General features: G+C 47.2%; 1 long non-coding RNA gene across 1 annotated transcript in view; it reads left to right on the forward strand.

Moving 5' to 3' along the window:
* Positions 1 to 5,825, forward strand: part of LOC126509684 (uncharacterized) — a 31,185-nt gene extending 25,360 nt beyond the window's left edge. The window contains exon 8 of the long non-coding RNA XR_007594228.1: positions 2,300 to 5,825. This is a non-coding gene — a long non-coding RNA (uncharacterized lncRNA). The remainder of the gene's footprint in view (positions 1 to 2,299) is intronic.
* Positions 5,826 to 7,778: the final 1,953 nt, after the last annotated feature.

A 7,778-nucleotide genomic window follows, 5' to 3' on the forward strand; every position in this document is an offset into this window, starting at 1 on the left:
CTCCACCCCAGTAGGACGGCTACCCCATGGGTAAAAAACAACTGGGCCAGAGAAGTTGGCATGTGATCAACCACTGTTTACCCACACTCCCAAACAAGACTCAAGTCAGTGGCATCAAAGAAGCGACTTGGAGTCTGGTAGACTCGCACTTTAAGCTGCTGTGAAGAGGAAGTCATCCTGCGCTGGGGAGCCAAACCTGGAACGGAAGCCTAGTATCACACTATGTGTCCCAAGATTCGCCAGAAGCAAAGCTGGGATGCCCACCGAAGACAGACGTTTAGTCCAGCCAAGCCTGCTTAATCTTGGCTGGTTTCATACAGAATTGTAATCACTGCCAGGGAGAGGAGCCAAGCACCATGCCCTTTGAAGCCTCTGGGGCTGGGGCTCCTCTGGTGGAGAGGTCTCTGCAGCTGCCTTTGTGCCTGCTTGGATGCTCCCCTGAAGGTCATTAGCACCAAGGTCATTAGCTACTCTGTGTCTCTGGGAGGCCAGGGATGTTTGCTGGTTATTGGATGATATTTCTTCTCGGGGTCCTCTGGGAGCCTAAATGACTTAGAAGTCGGCAAGTCTGCATTGCCCCACCATTGATGTCAGCTGCTCCAGGTAGCCCTTGCTCAGCAGGTGTTCCTCCACTTTAACAAGCAGTCTCTGCTCTTCTAGAAAAGACGGTGGTGGATTTGAAGGGGACCTGGGTCTTTGGCCAATGTATTTGAGAGTCACTGAGTAGCCCCAACAGCATCCTTATGAATTTAAGGTTTCAGTTGTGCCTGCAGGCAGGTGACAGCCACAAGCTCTAAGTGGCACCTTGGCCACTGAGCTGCCCATTCTGATGCCCACCTGCTCTGTTCATGACCTCTCAATGCTGACCACAAGCCCCCATCTCACCACCTAGCTGAGGCTGGCTTCCAGTTCCCCATCTGTATGCCTCCATCTCCTAAGGACAAGGATTAAGTGTGTATGCCGCCACTCCTGGCTTTCTCCATTTACTCTCTCCACCACCCTGCCCTCTACCCCGGTCCAAGCAATAGTACTATCAAGCCAAGATCGTTACTAGTCTCCGAGGAGTTCCTAACTGCCGGCAAGCCGGAATTCCCCTGTGTTGGTTGGTGTTGATTATCAGCCCGATAGACGCTAGTATCACCTGGGAAGTAGGCCTCTGGACAGACCTGTGTGTTTAGGGGTATCTTGATCGTGTAAGTTATGTGAGAAGATAACTGCCCTGTGGTAGATGGCCCTGGGTTCTAGCTGTGATCCTGGACTGTATAAACGGGGAAAACATTTTGAGCAGCAGCAGGCTTCACGGCTCTCCACTTCCTAGCTACAGATGTGAGGGACCAGTTTTAAGCTCTTACAGCCTTGTCCTGGGAGCCTCCCTCCATAGAGAAGTGGCTACGGGAAGGGAGGCTTGGTCCCCAGGGAGGAAGAGACGGAACTGAGGTCTTCAGGCTGTGCATTAAACCTTTGCTGAACAGCACTTCGGTAGCTAGTTTAACTTCCACAGTGACCAGAGGTGGACTTTTGCCTCAGGTAACAGAGGGAATCTGTAGATGTCTTGGAGGCAAAGTGGCCAGTGGAGGAGAGAAGAGGGTTGATAGGCAAGGCCAAGTCCAACCTGGATTGACCCCCACCTTACAGAAGCTTCTAAACTTATCACCAATTTCCTCATCTTTAAAATGACAGAAAAACCTAAACTGCTGGGTGGAGTGGCTTATGTCTGTAAGCCCAGCACTCAGGAGGCTGAGGCAGGAGGATGGGCACAAGTTTAAGCCTAGACTTGCCACATAGTAAGACTGTCATGGACTAGGTGTCTCCTGAACCCTTTCTAGAAAATGGGCAGTGAGTGCCGAGTCTGTCATAGAAAAGGGGTCTTAGATTCAAACAAACTCTCAAACTGTATATGTGTCTGCTGGAGAGAAGCCCAGCCCCACCCCTGGGAAGAGACCGCGACTAAAGCCATCTCAGAGGCTGGAGAGGAGCAGGTAGGGGTTGTGCAGGATCCTGTAGGGCTCTGAAGCCATCATACGTGGTTCTAACCTGGATGCCCCCCAGGACACGTGTTCAGCACTCACTCAACATTAGCTAAGGTTTTGGTTTTGGTTTTGGCAGGGTCTCGTGTACCTTTGGCCAAATCCTGATCCTCCTAATCTGTCTCTTAACTGCTTGGATTGCAGGTGTGTAACACCATGTTAACTCTAAAATTCTCTCTCTCTCTCTCTCTCTCTCTCTCTCTCTCTCTCTCTGTGTGTGTTTGTGTGTGTATGCGTGTGTGTATGTGTCGCATGTGTGCCGTGGAGGTCAGGCAACAGATTTTTGGCGTCAGCTCTCTTCTTCCACCATGGGACCCGGGGATCAAATCCAGGCCAGCGAGCTTACCCAGCAAGCACTTTTACCTGCTGAGCCATCTCTCCAGCCCCGAACTTCTAATAACCGGGCCAGCTTCAGACATGTGAGGTCACAGACACCGCTGAAATGAAAGAGGAGCCCCCGAGACCTGCCCTCTCTCATTGGCCATGGGATGGCACAGCAGCTGGCACACAGCAGGAGCTCCATTATTAGTGTTAGCGGAATGAATGTACAGTTGGCGGGAAGATGACCGGCAGAAGGGGTCGTGTAGATCGGGTGATTACAAGGCATGAGCTGGACAGAGAACTGTATAAGGTGGAAAGGCGTGATATACTTCAGAGAGATGCGTTCCTCATCTCGAGCATGTGCTCTGCTCCAGACACTGCCCCTGGTGTGCAGATAGCACGGAGAACAGAGGAGACAAGGTCCCTGCTCTCAAGGGACTGGTGTTTCCTCATGGGGAAGCGGATCATAAATAGATATAATCACACAGTGTGACATAAGAGGTGCTGGGAAGAAAAACAAAGTGGGCCAGGGAAGATGGCTCAGCTGGTGTCGGAGCATGAGGATCTGAGTTTGGATCTCCACAGCCCATGTAAAAAGACGGCTGTGGTGCGTGCTTGCTATCCTAGTGCTGGAAGTGGGGGGACAGGAAGAGCCCTGGTGCTTACTGGCCAGACAGTCTAGACCAACTGGCAAGTTTCAGGTTCAGCAAGAGACCCTGTTTAAAAAAATAAAGTGGAGAGAAATTGAGAAAGACACCCAGTGCTGACTTCTGACCTACACACACACACACACACACACACACACACACACACACACGGGAGGCGGGGGGAGAAGAAAGGAAAGGAGAGGAAAGGATAACAAAACGGGCTAAATGGATGGTGGGGCCATGGAGATGCTATTACAGATAGTTAAAAGCCTCTAAGAAAATAGTATTCCAGCCTGGTGTGGTGGTACCTACCCATAATCCAAGGAGTTGGGAGGCTGAGGTTAGGGCATTCAGAGTCCTAGCCCTGCCAGGGAGACAAAGTGAGATCCTAGCTTAGAAAAAAAAAAGATAACACTGGGGCTGGGGGTGTAGCTCAATGGTGGAGCACTTGTCTGGCATGAGCGAGGCCCTGGGCTCAAGCCCTGACACCCCAAAATAAAAAATGATGGCATTTGAGCAGAGACATAAAGGAAGCCATGCGGATATCTGAGGCAGGAGATTTCCTCCCCATTCGAACAGTTGAAAGGAGTGCGAAGGCATTTCATCCGGTACCCGGGCCTCAATTTCAATCGACTGAAACAAAATAAAGGCTCTTTGAGGTGCAGACCTGAAAGCGGACCAGAAATACACTCCACATGAAAGGCAAACCTTTGCTTAATCTGTTTTCACTGCTATTGAAATCTTAAGTGCCTCCTTTATGGCAGATGGCTCAAAACCTGCCGGGGGAAGAAATGCTTCAGAAATACAACTCCAAATGAAAAACAAAACAACACGGAAGACAGCCGTGATAATGGCCTCGCGTGAAATGACTGGAAGTTGTGAGCGCTCCGCTTGATGAGATTAAACAGTTGGAGGCAAATGATGCAGAGCCCTGTGGAGGAAAATATTCAGATAAATCATTGCAAGATCCCTAGTGGAAGCACAACCCACTTGGAGATGTTCTTTTTGGGGAAACAGTCTGCTCATTCCGGAAACATTAGCTGGGCACAGTAGTGAATGCCTGTGGTAAGAGCACCTGCGATGCTGAGGCAGGAGGATGATGAGTTTCAGGTCAGTCTGGACTCTGTGGCAAGGCACTCTCTCAGAAAAGGAGCTATCATTGAGCAGCCAAGTGTCTGCAATGTTCGTGTTTGCTGACTTGGAAAATGAACTAGGGGATGAGGGTGAGGCTCAGTCAGCAGAGAGCAGCCTAGCATCAGTGCACCCCCGTTCCATCCTCAGCACTGGGCGTGGTAGTGTGTGCCTGCACTTGCAGTGCTGGGGAGGTCAGAGCTAAGGGAATCAGAAGTTCGAGGTCATCCTCTGCTACACAGTGGGTTGGGGCTCTGTCTGTGCATGTAGCCTGGACTACCTGAGATCCTAGCTCAAAAAGATGAAAAAAGGAAAGAGGACTGGAACTCATATCTCCTCTTACGAGGTTTCAGTCTGGTCCCAGGCTTATCCTTTGATTTGGTATTTTATTCTTTAATCTCATCCTTTACTGTTCATCTTTTATTTCCAGACCCATCCCTCTTATCCCATAGGCATGATCCTCAGGCTCTCTGTCATTCTGTCTGTGCTTACAGATGCATTTACATTTTAACCACACATAGCCACCTAGCCAAACAACTTAACTATTGCCTCATGTGTGCTTAGCGAACACATCTGACACTTGGCTGTATCAGCCGCTCTCTGTCTTTGAGGCACATTGATGTTGACTGGTACGGATCCAGTCCTTTAGACAGTGACACTGAGTTCTTCAGTCACGCACATTATGTTTTATTGACTAATTCTCTGCTGAAGAACATAGACGCTGCATCCAAGTGTGCTATAGAACTGCTGGGACTTACTTCTGTGAGTTCAGGCCAGACGTTTCCCTGGGTTGGAACACAGCTGTGATCTGTGATCTAAAGTGGTCTGTGCCACTAGGCAGCCTGTCACGACAGCTTTCCAAACGGACTGGACCAGTTCTCGCCCTGCACAGCAGGGCCTTGTTTCAGTTGGTTTTCTCCTGGTGACGGGAACAGCTTGGTCAAGGAAAGGTTTGTTTAGGTTCATGGTTTCGGAGGGATTGCTGCTTGTCTCAGTAGGGCAGCCACAACAGCAGATGTGGTTTGTTCTGTGGCGACAGGAGCATAGTGTGGATCAGGAAGCTGAGAATGGGCTGCACAGCAAGGCCAGTGTCTCAGTTAGGGTCACTGTTGCTGTGACCAAACACCACAAGCAAAAGTACCTTTAAAGGGGAAGGGTTGACTTGGCTTACTCTTCCACACCACTGTTCGTCATCAAAGGGAGTTAAAAAGGAATACAAGCAGGACAGGAACCTGCCTCCAGGTTGATGCAGAGACCATGGAGGAGCTCTGCTTACTGACTTGCTCTCCAGGGAGGCTGATTTCTTATAGAGCCCAAGACCACCAGCCAAGGAGTGGCCTGTCCCACAATGGGACTGGGCCCTCCACCATCCATCGTTAATTAAGAAAATGGCCTAACGGCTTGCCTGCAGGATAATATTAAAAAGGCATTCTTCTCAATTAAAATTCCCTCTTCTCAGATGACGATAGCTTGTGTCAAGCTGACATAAAACTAGCCAGCACAGCCAGTCTATGACCCTTAAAGGCCCATCTCCAGTGCCACCTCCACCAGCCAGACCCTACCTCCTAAAGGTCCCACAGCCTCCCAAAACAGTGCCACTAGCTTGTGTTCTTACATATGGCAGGAGGGAGGGCTTTCACACTCACATTGAAAACTCTACCCCAGTGCACAGTCACTGCACAATGCAAAATGCATTCTGCTCAGTTTTTAAAACTCCCCATGGTCCTAAAGTTTCCAGCACCATTCAAGAGCTCCCAGACTCTTTTGAGAGCTACAGCAAACTTTTAGCTGTGAGGCGCTGTAAAAATTTAAAACTTTCCCAACGTACAATGGTAGAGTAAACATTTCCACTCCAATAGTGAGGAATGGGGAACAACTCATGTAGCCAAAGATAGTCATGAACTCCTCATCTTTCTGCTTCATCTTTCAAGTGCTGGGTAAGGTGTGGGCCACAACATCTAGCTGCAGTAAATTTTGGAAAATTATTTGGGGGGGGGGTGTGTTTTTGAGACAGGGTCTCACTATGTAGCCCTGATGACCTGAAACTCACTATAAAAACCAGGCTGGCCTCAAATTCACGGAGATCCGCCTGCCTCGCCTGCCTCTGCCTCCTGAGCAGTAGACTTAAAAGCATATATCACTATACCTACCTCCACTATAGGCTTTTTAAAAAAAATATTTATTTAGTTAGTTAGTTAGTTTGTGTATATGAGCGCTCTGTAGACTGACTTTACGACAGAAGAGGGCATCAGATCCCACTAGAGATGGTTGTGAGCCCCCATATGGTTACCGGGAATGAACGCAGAATGTCTGTAAGAGGAGACAGTGCTCTTAACTGCTGGGCCATCTCTCCAGCCTTGTAGGTGTTTGATAGAATGTATCAGGTAAGAAAGCTACTTTAACCACAACTTGATGCTTTTCTGTATCTTTTTCTCTAATGAATTCTGGTAGCTTTATCTGATTCTAAATAAACCCTACTGTGATTTTTAATTGTGATTTTCCCATTTGTAGTTATAGGCTGATTTATAAGTCTTCCCGTACTGAACCTATTTAGCTATAATCTGGTTTAACTAGATTTAATAATTAATTTGGAGACTGTCTTCTTTATTCTCTGCAAAAACTTTGAAGAAATAGAAATAAGCTATTCTATAGAAGTTTGGGAGAATTTGCCTGCAAAAAATTTCCTTGGCCTGGTAACATTTTGATTAGGGATGAGGATGGTCACTGTGTTTGAATAGAAATAATAGCTGGACTTTAATAGGCACTCAGTAATTAAATTATTGAAGGAACGAAGCAAAAAATGTTTTATTCCATTTTTTGCCTTGTACTAACTTTGGCATTTCATAATTTCCCCCCCAAAGAATATATTCATTGTTTTAGATTCTCACAAAACCACAGTCAGGGTACCTTCCCTTCAGAGCTATAGCTACAGCCTTGCTCCTCACAGTCAGGGTACCTTCCCTTCAGAGCTGTAATACAATGTAGACACATCCTGTCTCAAAAAACAAACAAACAAAAAGAATCGTGGAATATATAGTTAACAAAGAAGTGAAATATTGAAACAAAAAATCAAATTATTAAAAAAGAAAAATCACAGCAGATACTAGATGATGGAAAAATATTCTGTTCCAGAATTGGCAGAATTAATATTGAAATATCTATAACCAAAACTAATACACAGAATTAATGCAATATGTATCAAAATTCCCATGTCATAGCTCCCAGGTTTAGAAAAATTAAAGTAGGAATTCAAATGGATTCACAAAATACCACAAATAGCCAGAGCAGTCCTAAGGAGAAAGATCAATGCTGGGGGGTGATTATACCACAGAGCTGCAGTGATAAAGACAGACTGGCATAAAAATAAAAGGAAGAGTGGGGAGGTGGTAGCTCACGTCTTTGATCCCAGCACTCAGGAAGCAGAGGCAGGCAGATCTCTGAGTTCAAGGCCAGCCTGGTCTACAAAGCAAGTTCCAGTACAGGCAGAGCTACACAGAGAAACCCTGTCTTGGGAGGGGAAAAAAGAAAAGAAGACCAATGGAACAGAATAGAGGTCATAGAAATAAAATGGGAAATTCCCACCTAATTCATGACAAAGTAGGCAAGAACATACTTTGAAAAGGATGGCCTCTCAACAGATGATGCAGACAAA

This window comes from Alexandromys fortis, unplaced genomic scaffold, assembly GCF_014885135.2.
Source record: "Alexandromys fortis isolate MF-2015 unplaced genomic scaffold, M_Fortis_MF-2015_v1.1 scaffold_26, whole genome shotgun sequence".
In the NCBI taxonomy this organism is placed as follows: domain Eukaryota; kingdom Metazoa; phylum Chordata; class Mammalia; order Rodentia; family Cricetidae; genus Alexandromys; species Alexandromys fortis.